The 12426-nt window shown below is 48.6% G+C and overlaps 14 non-coding genes across 14 annotated transcripts; 2 read left to right on the top strand and 12 right to left on the bottom strand.

Annotated features, from left to right (window-relative positions):
- Window positions 1-471: 471 nt before the first annotated feature.
- On the bottom strand, window positions 472-544 carry trnav-aac (transfer RNA valine (anticodon AAC)). The gene has a single exon. It is a non-coding gene; the product is annotated as a tRNA-Val (tRNA).
- An 895-nt stretch (window positions 545-1439) lies between these two features.
- On the bottom strand, window positions 1440-1512 carry trnav-aac (transfer RNA valine (anticodon AAC)). The gene has a single exon. It is a non-coding gene; the product is annotated as a tRNA-Val (tRNA).
- Window positions 1513-2407: 895 nt separating this feature from the next.
- Window positions 2408-2480, bottom strand: trnav-cac (transfer RNA valine (anticodon CAC)). The gene has a single exon. It is a non-coding gene; the product is annotated as a tRNA-Val (tRNA).
- Window positions 2481-2737: 257 nt separating this feature from the next.
- Window positions 2738-2809, top strand: trnad-guc (transfer RNA aspartic acid (anticodon GUC)). Its single transcript has one exon. It is a non-coding gene; the product is annotated as a tRNA-Asp (tRNA).
- An 838-nt stretch (window positions 2810-3647) lies between these two features.
- Window positions 3648-3720, bottom strand: trnav-aac (transfer RNA valine (anticodon AAC)). Its single transcript has one exon. It is a non-coding gene; the product is annotated as a tRNA-Val (tRNA).
- An 894-nt stretch (window positions 3721-4614) lies between these two features.
- trnav-cac (transfer RNA valine (anticodon CAC)) lies at window positions 4615-4687 on the bottom strand. The gene has a single exon. It is a non-coding gene; the product is annotated as a tRNA-Val (tRNA).
- Window positions 4688-5854: 1167 nt separating this feature from the next.
- On the bottom strand, window positions 5855-5927 carry trnav-aac (transfer RNA valine (anticodon AAC)). Its single transcript has one exon. It is a non-coding gene; the product is annotated as a tRNA-Val (tRNA).
- Window positions 5928-6821: 894 nt separating this feature from the next.
- trnav-cac (transfer RNA valine (anticodon CAC)) lies at window positions 6822-6894 on the bottom strand. Its single transcript has one exon. It is a non-coding gene; the product is annotated as a tRNA-Val (tRNA).
- A 257-nt stretch (window positions 6895-7151) lies between these two features.
- trnad-guc (transfer RNA aspartic acid (anticodon GUC)) lies at window positions 7152-7223 on the top strand. The gene has a single exon. It is a non-coding gene; the product is annotated as a tRNA-Asp (tRNA).
- An 834-nt stretch (window positions 7224-8057) lies between these two features.
- Window positions 8058-8130, bottom strand: trnav-aac (transfer RNA valine (anticodon AAC)). The gene has a single exon. It is a non-coding gene; the product is annotated as a tRNA-Val (tRNA).
- An 894-nt stretch (window positions 8131-9024) lies between these two features.
- On the bottom strand, window positions 9025-9097 carry trnav-cac (transfer RNA valine (anticodon CAC)). The gene has a single exon. It is a non-coding gene; the product is annotated as a tRNA-Val (tRNA).
- Window positions 9098-10264: 1167 nt separating this feature from the next.
- Window positions 10265-10337, bottom strand: trnav-aac (transfer RNA valine (anticodon AAC)). The gene has a single exon. It is a non-coding gene; the product is annotated as a tRNA-Val (tRNA).
- An 894-nt stretch (window positions 10338-11231) lies between these two features.
- Window positions 11232-11304, bottom strand: trnav-aac (transfer RNA valine (anticodon AAC)). The gene has a single exon. It is a non-coding gene; the product is annotated as a tRNA-Val (tRNA).
- Window positions 11305-12199: 895 nt separating this feature from the next.
- trnav-cac (transfer RNA valine (anticodon CAC)) lies at window positions 12200-12272 on the bottom strand. The gene has a single exon. It is a non-coding gene; the product is annotated as a tRNA-Val (tRNA).
- Window positions 12273-12426: the final 154 nt, after the last annotated feature.

Here is a 12426-nt window from a genome sequence, read left to right as displayed (position 1 = left end):
AGACTTGGGGAAAGCCTCTCCTATATCCCTGGCACAGTGGTCTGAGGTACATAAGCAGCTCCTCAGCACCAAGGTACCAGGTGTGGATGAGATTTGCCCTGTGATGCTGAAGGCATCCTCCATTCTCCATGCTTTCACCCTTATCAACAACTTATGTTAGGAAATGATTTCTCCATGAAATATGATAGTCCTACCACAGGTTGCTTTCAGGGGAGCTATAGTGCTGGACTCTGGATTGGTTTCGAGCCTCCCTGGTATAAGCTTTTCCAGTATAGGAGGTGCTGGCCAATAACTGAAGGTCAGATCCAGAATCAGGAGTGACAATGCATAGACGGTGCTGGTAGTGGAACCGTGGACCAGTTCTTTACCCTTCAACAGTTGTTGGGGGGTGTCATGGCAGTTTGCCCATCCAGCGTACATGTTGTGTTTGTTGTTCCTTGTCAAGCAGTCCTCTCTGTGAACAAACAAATGTGTTTCCGCCCAGTTTCGAACTGGGGACCTTTCGCGTGTTAGGCGAACGTGATAACCACTACACTACGGAAACTGCTGAAAAGACTTGTTATGCGTGTGCCAGCGTCAGTGCACCTTCAGCTGCTGAGGTACAGAAGGTTTCAAGTAAAGGCTGAAATTATTATTCACTAAGAAACACAAGACAGCAGCAGTGGCTGTTACCGCACAGGAAGAGGGAGGGTTTACCATTACCAACAACTTATATTGGGAAATGATTGCTCTGTGAAATACAATAGTGCTACCACATGTTGATTTCAGGAGAGCTACGGAGAGGGACTCTCTGTCGGTCTCGAGGACGTCCTAGCAAAACCGACCATTCAGGGGGGGAAAGCAGGTCTTGACTCTGGCCATGTTCAGCAAGGGAGGAGACCTTGGAATATATTCAGGGTGTGGAACGAGCCCTTTGAGGAACTCCTGAACCCGACCAACGCACCCTCTGTGGATGAGGCAGAGTCTGAAGACTTGGGGAAAGCCTCTCCTATATCCCTGGCACAGTGGTCTGATGTACATAAGCAGCTCCTCAGCGCCAAGGTACCAGGTGTGGATGAGATTTGCCCTGTGATGCTGAAGGCATCCTCCATTCTCCATGCTTTCACCCTTATCAACAACTTGTGTTGGGAAATGATTTATGCATGAAATATGATAGTCCTACCACAGGTTGCTTTCGGGGGAGCTATGGTGTTGGACTCTGGATTGGTCTCGAGCCTCCCTGGCATAAGCTTTTCCGGTATAGGAGGTGCTGGCCAATAACTGAAAGTCAGGTCCAGAACCAGTAGTGGCAATACGTAGTCTGTGCTGGTAGTGGAACAGTGGACCAGTTATTTACCCTTCAACAGTTGTTGGGGGGTATCGTGGCAGTTTGCCCATCCAGCGTACATGTCGTGTTTGTTGTTCCTTGTCAAGCAGTGCACTCTGTGAACAAACAAACGTGTTTCCGCCCAGTTTCGAACTGGGGACCTTTCGCGTGTTAGGCGAACGTGATAACCACTACACTACGGAAACTGCTGAAAAGACTTGTTATGCGTGTGCCAGCGTCAGTGCACCTTCAGCTGCTGAGGTACAGAAGGTTTCAAGTAAAGGCTGAAATTATTATTCACTAAGAAACACAAGACAGCAGCAGTGGCTGTTACCGCACAGGAAGAGGGAGGGTTTACCATTACCAACAACTTATATTGGGAAATGATTGCTCTGTGAAATACAATAGTGCTACCACATGTTGATTTCAGGAGAGCTACGGAGAGGGAGTCTCTGTCGGTCTCGAGGACGTCCTAGCAAAACCGACCATTCAGGGGTGGAAAGCAGGTCTTGACTCTGGCCATGTTCAGCAAGGGAGGAGACCTTGGAATATATTCAGGGTGTGGAACGAGCCCTTTGAGGAACTCCTGAACCCGACCAACACACCCTCTGTGGATGAGGCAGAGTTTGAAGACTTGGGGAAAGCCTCTCCTATATCCCTGGCACAGTGGCCTGAGGTACATAAGCAGCTCCTCAGCACCAAGGTACCAGGTGTGGATGAGATTTGCCCTGTGATGCTGAAGGCATCCTCCATTCTCCATGCTTTCACCCTTATCAACAACTTATGTTAGGAAATGATTTCTCCATGAAATATGATAGTCCTACCACAGGTTGCTTTCAGGGGAGCTATAGTGCTGGACTCTGGATTGGTTTCGAGCCTCCCTGGTATAAGCTTTTCCAGTATAGGAGGTGCTGGCCAATAACTGAAGGTCAGATCCAGAATCAGGAGTGACAATGCATAGACGGTGCTGGTAGTGGAACCGTGGACCAGTTCTTTACCCTTCAACAGTTGTTGGGGGGTGTCATGGCAGTTTGCCCATCCAGCGTACATGTTGTGTTTGTTGTTCCTTGTCAAGCAGTCCTCTCTGTGAACAAACAAATGTGTTTCCGCCCAGTTTCGAACTGGGGACCTTTCGCGTGTGAGGCGAACGTGATGACCACTACACTACGGAAACTGACGAAAACAACTGTTATACGTGTGCTGGCGTCAGTGCACCGTCAGCCGCTGAAATTCAGAAGTCTTCAAGTTAAGGCTGAAATGCGTAACCCTCATATTCATTGTGACGTTACATTGAGTAGTCTATTAAGTGGTTTTAAACACATTCCACACCTTTGGTCTACTAATGCAAATACTTTCCTGTATATCTTTGTGTGTTCCCTGCTGGAACAATACCACCTGTGTGTTCAGGTGCTAAAACTGATGATGTAGCCTTCCTCGTTAGTATAGTGGACAGTATCTCCGCCTGTCACGCGGAAGACCGGGGTTCGATTCCCTGACGGGGAGTCATTTTTTTCTACCAGTTGCTGATTATTCACCAAGACAGCAGCAGCAGCAGCAGCAGCAGGGGCTGTTAGCGCACAGGAAAACCGAGGATTCACCATTACCACCAACTTATATTGGGAAATGATTTCTCCGTGACATACAATAGTCCTAACACATGTTGATTTCAGGAGAGCTACAGAGAGGGACTCTCGGTTGGTCTCGAGGACGCCCTAGAAAAACCGACCATTCAGGGGGAGAAAGCAGGTCTTGACTCTGGCCGTGTTAAGCACGGGAGGAGACCTTGGAATATATTCAGGGTGTGGAACGAGCCCTTTGAGGAACTCCTGAACCCGACCAACGCACCCTCTGTGGATGAGGCAGAGTCTGAAGACTTGGGGAAAGCCTCTCCTATATCCCTGGCACAGTGGTCTGATGTACATAAGCAGCTCCTCAGCGCCAAGGTACCAGGTGTGGATGAGATTTGCCCTGTGATGCTGAAGGCATCCTCCATTCTCCATGCTTTCACCCTTATCAACAACTTGTGTTGGGAAATGATTTATGCATGAAATATGATAGTCCTACCACAGGTTGCTTTCGGGGGAGCTATGGTGTTGGACTCTGGATTGGTCTCGAGCCTCCCTGGCATAAGCTTTTCCGGTATAGGAGGTGCTGGCCAATAACTGAAAGTCAGGTCCAGAACCAGTAGTGGCAATACGTAGTCTGTGCTGGTAGTGGAACAGTGGACCAGTTATTTACCCTTCAACAGTTGTTGGGGGGTATCGTGGCAGTTTGCCCATCCAGCGTACATGTCGTGTTTGTTGTTCCTTGTCAAGCAGTGCACTCTGTGAACAAACAAACGTGTTTCCGCCCAGTTTCGAACTGGGGACCTTTCGCGTGTTAGGCGAACGTGATAACCACTACACTACGGAAACTGCTGAAAAGACTTGTTATGCGTGTGCCAGCGTCAGTGCACCTTCAGCTGCTGAGGTACAGAAGGTTTCAAGTAAAGGCTGAAATTATTATTCACTAAGAAACACAAGACAGCAGCAGTGGCTGTTACCGCACAGGAAGAGGGAGGGTTTACCATTACCAACAACTTATATTGGGAAATGATTGCTCTGTGAAATACAATAGTGCTACCACATGTTGATTTCAGGAGAGCTACGGAGAGGGACTCTCTGTCGGTCTCGAGGACGTCCTAGCAAAACCGACCATTCAGGGGGGGAAAGCAGGTCTTGACTCTGGCCATGTTCAGCAAGGGAGGAGACCTTGGAATATATTCAGGGTGTGGAACAAGCCCTTTGAGGAACTCCTGAACCCGACCAACACACCCTCTGTGGATGAGGCAGAGTTTGAAGACTTGGGGAAAGCCTCTCCTATATCCCTGGCACAGTGGTCTGAGGTACATAAGCAGCTCCTCAGCACCAAGGTACCAGGTGTGGATGAGATTTGCCCTGTGATGCTGAAGGCATCCTCCATTCTCCATGCTTTCACCCTTATCAACAACTTATGTTAGGAAATGATTTCTCCATGAAATATGATAGTCCAACCACAGGTTGCTTTCAGGGGAGCTATAGTGCTGGACTCTGGATTGGTTTCGAGCCTCCCTGGTATAAGCTTTTCCAGTATAGGAGGTGCTGGCCAATAACTGAAGTCAGATCCAGAATCAGGAGTGACAATGCATAGACGGTGCTGGTAGTGGAACCGTGGACCAGTTCTTTACCCTTCAACAGTTGTTGGGGGGTGTCATGGCAGTTTGCCCATCCAGCGTACATGTTGTGTTTGTTGTTCCTTGTCAAGCAGTGCTCTCTGTGAACAAACAAATGTGTTTCCGCCCAGTTTCGAACTGGGGACCTTTCGCGTGTGAGGCGAACGTGATGACCACTACACTACGGAAACTGACGAAAACAACTGTTATACGTGTGATGGCGTCAGTGCACCTTCAGCCGCTGAAATTCAGAAGTCTTCAAGTTAAGGCTGAAATGCGTAACCCTCATATTCATTGTGACGTTACATTGAGTAGTCTATTAAGTGGTTTTATCCACATTCCACACCTTTGGCCTACTAATGCAAATACTTTCCTGTATATCTTTGTGTGTTCCCTGCTGGAACAATACCACCTGTGTGTTCAGGTGCTAAAACTGATGATGTAGCCTTCCTCATTAGTATAGTGGACAGTATCTCCGCCTGTCACGCGGAAGACCGGGGTTCGATTCCCTGACGGGGAGTCATTTTTTTCTACCAGTTGCTGATTATTCACCAAGACAGCAGCAGCAGCAGCAGCAGCAGGGGCTGTTAGCGCACAGGAAAACCGAGGATTCACCATTACCACCAACTTATATTGGGAAATGATTTCTCCGTGACATACAATAGTCCTAACACATGTTGATTTCAGGAGAGCTACAGAGAGGGACTCTCGGTTGGTCTCGAGGACGCCCTAGAAAAACCGACCATTCAGGGGGAGAAAGCAGGTCTTGACTCTGGCCGTGTTAAGCACGGGAGGAGACCTTGGAATATATTCAGGGTGTGGAACGAGCCCTTTGAGGAACTCCTGAACCCGACCAACGCACCCTCTGTGGATGAGGCAGAGTCTGAAGACTTGGGGAAAGCCTCTCCTATATCCCTGGCACAGTGGTCTGATGTACATAAGCAGCTCCTCAGCGCCAAGGTACCAGGTGTGGATGAGATTTGCCCTGTGATGCTGAAGGCATCCTCCATTCTCCATGCTTTCACCCTTATCAACAACTTGTGTTGGGAAATGATTTATGCATGAAATATGATAGTCCTACCACAGGTTGCTTTCGGGGGAGCTATGGTGTTGGACTCTGGATTGGTCTCGAGCCTCCCTGGCATAAGCTTTTCCGGTATAGGAGGTGCTGGCCAATAACTGAAAGTCAGGTCCAGAACCAGTAGTGGCAATACGTAGTCTGTGCTGGTAGTGGAACAGTGGACCAGTTATTTACCCTTCAACAGTTGTTGGGGGGTATCGGGGCAGTTTGCCCATCCAGCGTACATGTCGTGTTTGTTGTTCCTTGTCAAGCAGTGCACTCTGTGAACAAACAAACGTGTTTCCGCCCAGTTTCGAACTGGGGACCTTTCGCGTGTTAGGCGAACGTGATAACCACTACACTACGGAAACTGCTGAAAAGACTTGTTATGCGTGTGCCAGCGTCAGTGCACCTTCAGCTGCTGAGGTACAGAAGGTTTCAAGTAAAGGCTGAAATTATTATTCACTAAGAAACACAAGACAGCAGCAGTGGCTGTTACCGCACAGGAAGAGGGAGGGTTTACCATTACCAACAACTTATATTGGGAAATGATTGCTCTGTGAAATACAATAGTGCTACCACATGTTGATTTCAGGAGAGCTACGGAGAGGGACTCTCTGTCGGTCTCGAGGACGTCCTAGCAAAACCGACCATTCAGGGGGGGAAAGCAGGTCTTGACTCTGGCCATGTTCAGCAAGGGAGGAGACCTTGGAATATATTCAGGGTGTGGAACAAGCCCTTTGAGGAACTCCTGAACCCGACCAACACACCCTCTGTGGATGAGGCAGAGTTTGAAGACTTGGGGAAAGCCTCTCCTATATCCCTGGCACAGTGGTCTGAGGTACATAAGCAGCTCCTCAGCACCAAGGTACCAGGTGTGGATGAGATTTGCCCTGTGATGCTGAAGGCATCCTCCATTCTCCATGCTTTCACCCTTATCAACAACTTATGTTAGGAAATGATTTCTCCATGAAATATGATAGTCCAACCACAGGTTGCTTTCAGGGGAGCTATAGTGCTGGACTCTGGATTGGTTTCGAGCCTCCCTGGTATAAGCTTTTCCAGTATAGGAGGTGCTGGCCAATAACTGAAGTCAGATCCAGAATCAGGAGTGACAATGCATAGACGGTGCTGGTAGTGGAACCGTGGACCAGTTCTTTACCCTTCAACAGTTGTTGGGGGGTGTCATGGCAGTTTGCCCATCCAGCGTACATGTTGTGTTTGTTGTTCCTTGTCAAGCAGTGCTCTCTGTGAACAAACAAATGTGTTTCCGCCCAGTTTCGAACTGGGGACCTTTCGCGTGTGAGGCGAACGTGATGACCACTACACTACGGAAACTGACGAAAACAACTGTTATACGTGTGATGGCGTCAGTGCACCTTCAGCCGCTGAAATTCAGAAGTCTTCAAGTTAAGGCTGAAATGCGTAACCCTCATATTCATTGTGACGTTACATTGAGTAGTCTATTAAGTGGTTTTATCCACATTCCACACCTTTGGCCTACTAATGCAAATACTTTCCTGTATATCTTTGTGTGTTCCCTGCTGGAACAATACCACCTGTGTGTTCAGGTGCTAAAACTGATGATGTAGCCTTCCTCGTTAGTATAGTGGACAGTATCTCCGCCTGTCACGCGGAAGACCGGGGTTCGATTCCCCGACGGGGAGTCATGTTTTTCTACCAGTTGCTGATTATTCACCAAGACAGCAGCAGCAGCAGCAGCAGGGGCTGTTAGCGCACAGGAAAACCGAGGATTCACCATTACCAACAACTTATATTGGGAAATGATTTCTCCGTGACATACAATAGTCCTACCACATGTTGATTTCAGGAGAGCTACAGAGAGGGACTCTCGGTTGGTCTCGAGGACGCCCTAGAAAAACCGACCATTCAGGGGGGGAAAGCAGGTCTTGACTCTGGCCGTGTTAAGCACGGGAGGAGACCTTGGAATATATTCAGGGTGTGGAATGAGCCCTTTGAGGAACTCCTGAACCCGACCAACGCACCCTCTGTGGATGAGGCAGAGTCTGAAGACTTGGGGAAAGCCTCTCCTATATCCCTGGCACAGTGGTCTGATGTACATAAGCAGCTCCTCAGCGCCAAGGTACCAGGTGTGGATGAGATTTGCCCTGTGATGCTGAAGGCATCCTCCATTCTCCATGCTTTCACCCTTATCAACAACTTGTGTTGGGAAATGATTTATGCATGAAATATGATAGTCCTACCACAGGTTGCTTTCGGGGGAGCTATGGTGTTGGACTCTGGATTGGTCTCGAGCCTCCCTGGCATAAGCTTTTCCGGTATAGGAGGTGCTGGCCAATAACTGAAGGTCAGGTCCAGAACCAGTAGTGGCAATACGTAGTCTGTGCTGGTAGTGGAACAGTGGACCAGTTATTTACCCTTCAACAGTTGTTGGGGGTATCGTGGCAGTTTGCCCATCCAGCGTACATGTCGTGTTTGTTGTTCCTTGTCAAGCAGTGCGCTCTGTGAACAAACAAACATGTTTCCGCCCAGTTTCGAACTGGGGACCTTTCGCGTGTTAGGCGAACGTGATAACCACTACACTACGGAAACTGCTGAAAAGACTTGTTATGCGTGTGCCAGCGTCAGTGCACCTTCAGCTGCTGAGGTACAGAAGGTTTCAAGTAAAGGCTGAAATTATTATTCACTAAGAAACACAAGACAGCAGCAGTGGCTGTTACCGCACAGGAAGAGGGAGGGTTTACCATTACCAACAACTTATATTGGGAAATGATTGCTCTGTGAAATACAATAGTGCTACCACATGTTGATTTCAGGAGAGCTACGGAGAGGGACTCTCTGTCGGTCTCGAGGACGTCCTAGCAAAACCGACCATTCAGGGGTGGAAAGCAGGTCTTGACTCTGGCCATGTTCAGCAAGGGAGGAGACCTTGGAATATATTCAGGGTGTGGAACAAGCCCTTTGAGGAACTCCTGAACCCGACCAACACACCCTCTGTGGATGAGGCAGAGTTTGAAGACTTGGGGAAAGCCTCTCCTATATCCCTGGCACAGTGGTCTGAGGTACATAAGCAGCTCCTCAGCACCAAGGTACCAGGTGTGGATGAGATTTGCCCTGTGATGCTGAAGGCATCCTCCATTCTCCATGCTTTCACCCTTATCAACAACTTATGTTAGGAAATGATTTCTCCATGAAATATGATAGTCCAACCACAGGTTGCTTTCAGGGGAGCTATAGTGCTGGACTCTGGATTGGTTTCGAGCCTCCCTGGTATAAGCTTTTCCAGTATAGGAGGTGCTGGCCAATAACTGAAGTCAGATCCAGAATCAGGAGTGACAATGCATAGACGGTGCTGGTAGTGGAACCGTGGACCAGTTCTTTACCCTTCAACAGTTGTTGGGGGGTGTCATGGCAGTTTGCCCATCCAGCGTACATGTTGTGTTTGTTGTTCCTTGTCAAGCAGTGCTCTCTGTGAACAAACAAATGTGTTTCCGCCCAGTTTCGAACTGGGGACCTTTCGCGTGTGAGGCGAACGTGATGACCACTACACTACGGAAACTGACGAAAACAACTGTTATACGTGTGATGGCGTCAGTGCACCTTCAGCCGCTGAAATTCAGAAGTCTTCAAGTTAAGGCTGAAATGCGTAACCCTCATATTCATTGTGACGTTACATTGAGTAGTCTATTAAGTGGTTTTATCCACATTCCACACCTTTGGCCTACTAATGCAAATACTTTCCTGTATATCTTTGTGTGTTCCCTGCTGGAACAATACCACCTGTGTGTTCAGGTGCTAAAACTGATGATGTAGCCTTCCTCATTAGTATAGTGGACAGTATCTCCGCCTGTCACGCGGAAGACCGGGGTTCGATTCCCTGACGGGGAGTCATTTTTTTCTACCAGTTGCTGATTATTCACCAAGACAGCAGCAGCAGCAGCAGCAGCAGGGGCTGTTAGCGCACAGGAAAACCGAGGATTCACCATTACCACCAACTTATATTGGGAAATGATTTCTCCGTGACATACAATAGTCCTAACACATGTTGATTTCAGGAGAGCTACAGAGAGGGACTCTCGGTTGGTCTCGAGGACGCCCTAGAAAAACCGACCATTCAGGGGGAGAAAGCAGGTCTTGACTCTGGCCGTGTTAAGCACGGGAGGAGACCTTGGAATATATTCAGGGTGTGGAACGAGCCCTTTGAGGAACTCCTGAACCCGACCAACGCACCCTCTGTGGATGAGGCAGAGTCTGAAGACTTGGGGAAAGCCTCTCCTATATCCCTGGCACAGTGGTCTGATGTACATAAGCAGCTCCTCAGCGCCAAGGTACCAGGTGTGGATGAGATTTGCCCTGTGATGCTGAAGGCATCCTCCATTCTCCATGCTTTCACCCTTATCAACAACTTGTGTTGGGAAATGATTTATGCATGAAATATGATAGTCCTACCACAGGTTGCTTTCGGGGGAGCTATGGTGTTGGACTCTGGATTGGTCTCGAGCCTCCCTGGCATAAGCTTTTCCGGTATAGGAGGTGCTGGCCAATAACTGAAAGTCAGGTCCAGAACCAGTAGTGGCAATACGTAGTCTGTGCTGGTAGTGGAACAGTGGACCAGTTATTTACCCTTCAACAGTTGTTGGGGGGTATCGTGGCAGTTTGCCCATCCAGCGTACATGTCGTGTTTGTTGTTCCTTGTCAAGCAGTGCACTCTGTGAACAAACAAACGTGTTTCCGCCCAGTTTCGAACTGGGGACCTTTCGCGTGTTAGGCGAACGTGATAACCACTACACTACGGAAACTGCTGAAAAGACTTGTTATGCGTGTGCCAGCGTCAGTGCACCTTCAGCTGCTGAGGTACAGAAGGTTTCAAGTAAAGGCTGAAATTATTATTCACTAAGAAACACAAGACAGCAGCAGTGGCTGTTACCGCACAGGAAGAGGGAGGGTTTACCATTACCAACAACTTATATTGGGAAATGATTGCTCTGTGAAATACAATAGTGCTACCACATGTTGATTTCAGGAGAGCTACGGAGAGGGACTCTCTGTCGGTCTCGAGGACGTCCTAGCAAAACCGACCATTCAGGGGTGGAAAGCAGGTCTTGACTCTGGCCATGTTCAGCAAGGGAGGAGACCTTGGAATATATTCAGGGTGTGGAACGAGCCCTTTGAGGAACTCCTGAACCCGACCAACACACTCTCTGTGGATGAGGCAGAGTTTGAAGACTTGGGGAAAGCCTCTCCTATATCCCTGGCACAGTGGTCTGAGGTACATAAGCAGCTCCTCAGCACCAAGGTACCAGGTGTGGATGAGATTTGCCCTGTGATGCTGAAGGCATCCTCCATTCTCCATGCTTTCACCCTTATCAACAACTTGTGTTGGGAAATGATTTATGCATGAAATATGATAGTCCTACCACAGGTTGCTTTCGGGGGAGCTATGGTGTTGGACTCTGGATTGGTCTCGAGCCTCCCTGGCATAAGCTTTTCCGGTATAGGAGGTGCTGGCCAATAACTGAAGGTCAGGTCCAGAACCAGTAGTGGCAATACGTAGTCTGTGCTGGTAGTGGAACAGTGGACCAGTTATTTACCCTTCAACAGTTGTTGGGGGTATCGTGGCAGTTTGCCCATCCAGCGTACATGTCGTGTTTGTTGTTCCTTGTCAAGCAGTGCGCTCTGTGAACAAACAAACATGTTTCTGCCCAGTTTCGAACTGGGGACCTTTCGCGTGTTAGGCGAACGTGATAACCACTACACTACGGAAACTGCTGAAAAGACTTGTTATGCGTGTGCCAGCGTCAGTGCACCTTCAGCTGCTGAGGTACAGAAGGTTTCAAGTAAAGGCTGAAATTATTATTCACTAAGAAACACAAGACAGCAGCAGTGGCTGTTACCGCACAGGAAGAGGGAGGGTTTACCATTACCAACAACTTATATTGGGAAATGATTGCTCTGTGAAATACAATAGTGCTACCACATGTTGATTTCAGGAGAGCTACGGAGAGGGACTCTCTGTCGGTCTCGAGGACGTCCTAGCAAAACCGACCATTCAGGGGGGGAAAGCAGGTCTTGACTCTGGCCATGTTCAGCAAGGGAGGAGACCTTGGAATATATTCAGGGTGTGGAACGAGCCCTTTGAGGAACTCCTGAACCCGACCAACGCACCCTCTGTGGATGAGGCAGAGTCTGAAGACTTGGGGAAAGCCTCTCCTATATCCCTGGCACAGTGGTCTGATGTACATAAGCAGCTCCTCAGCGCCAAGGTACCAGGTGTGGATGAGATTTGCCCTGTGATGCTGAAGGCATCCTCCATTCTCCATGCTTTCACCCTTATCAACAACTTGTGTTGGGAAATGATTTATGCATGAAATATGATAGTCCTACCACAGGTTGCTTTCGGGGGAGCTATGGTGTTGGACTCTGGATTGGTCTCGAGCCTCCCTGGCATAAGCTTTTCCGGTATAGGAGGTGCTGGCCAATAACTGAAAGTCAGGTCCAGAACCAGTAGTGGCAATACGTAGTCTGTGCTGGTAGTGGAACAGTGGACCAGTTCTTTACCCTTCAACAGTTGTTGGGGGGTGTCATGGCAGTTTGCCCATCCAGCGTACATGTTGTGTTTGTTGTTCCTTGTCAAGCAGTGCTCTCTGTGAACAAACAAATGTGTTTCCGCCCAGTTTCGAACTGGGGACCTTTCGCGTGTGAGGCGAACGTGATGACCACTACACTACGGAAACTGACGAAAACAACTGTTATACGTGTGATGGCGTCAGTGCACCTTCAGCCGCTGAAATTCAGAAGTCTTCAAGTTAAGGCTGAAATGCGTAACCCTCATATTCATTGTGACGTTACATTGAGTAGTCTATTAAGTGGTTTTATCCACATTCCACA

This window comes from Epinephelus lanceolatus, chromosome 13, assembly GCF_041903045.1.
Source record: "Epinephelus lanceolatus isolate andai-2023 chromosome 13, ASM4190304v1, whole genome shotgun sequence".
Taxonomy (NCBI): domain Eukaryota; kingdom Metazoa; phylum Chordata; class Actinopteri; order Perciformes; family Serranidae; genus Epinephelus; species Epinephelus lanceolatus.
This window is presented reverse-complemented; position numbering and strand designations above follow the sequence as displayed.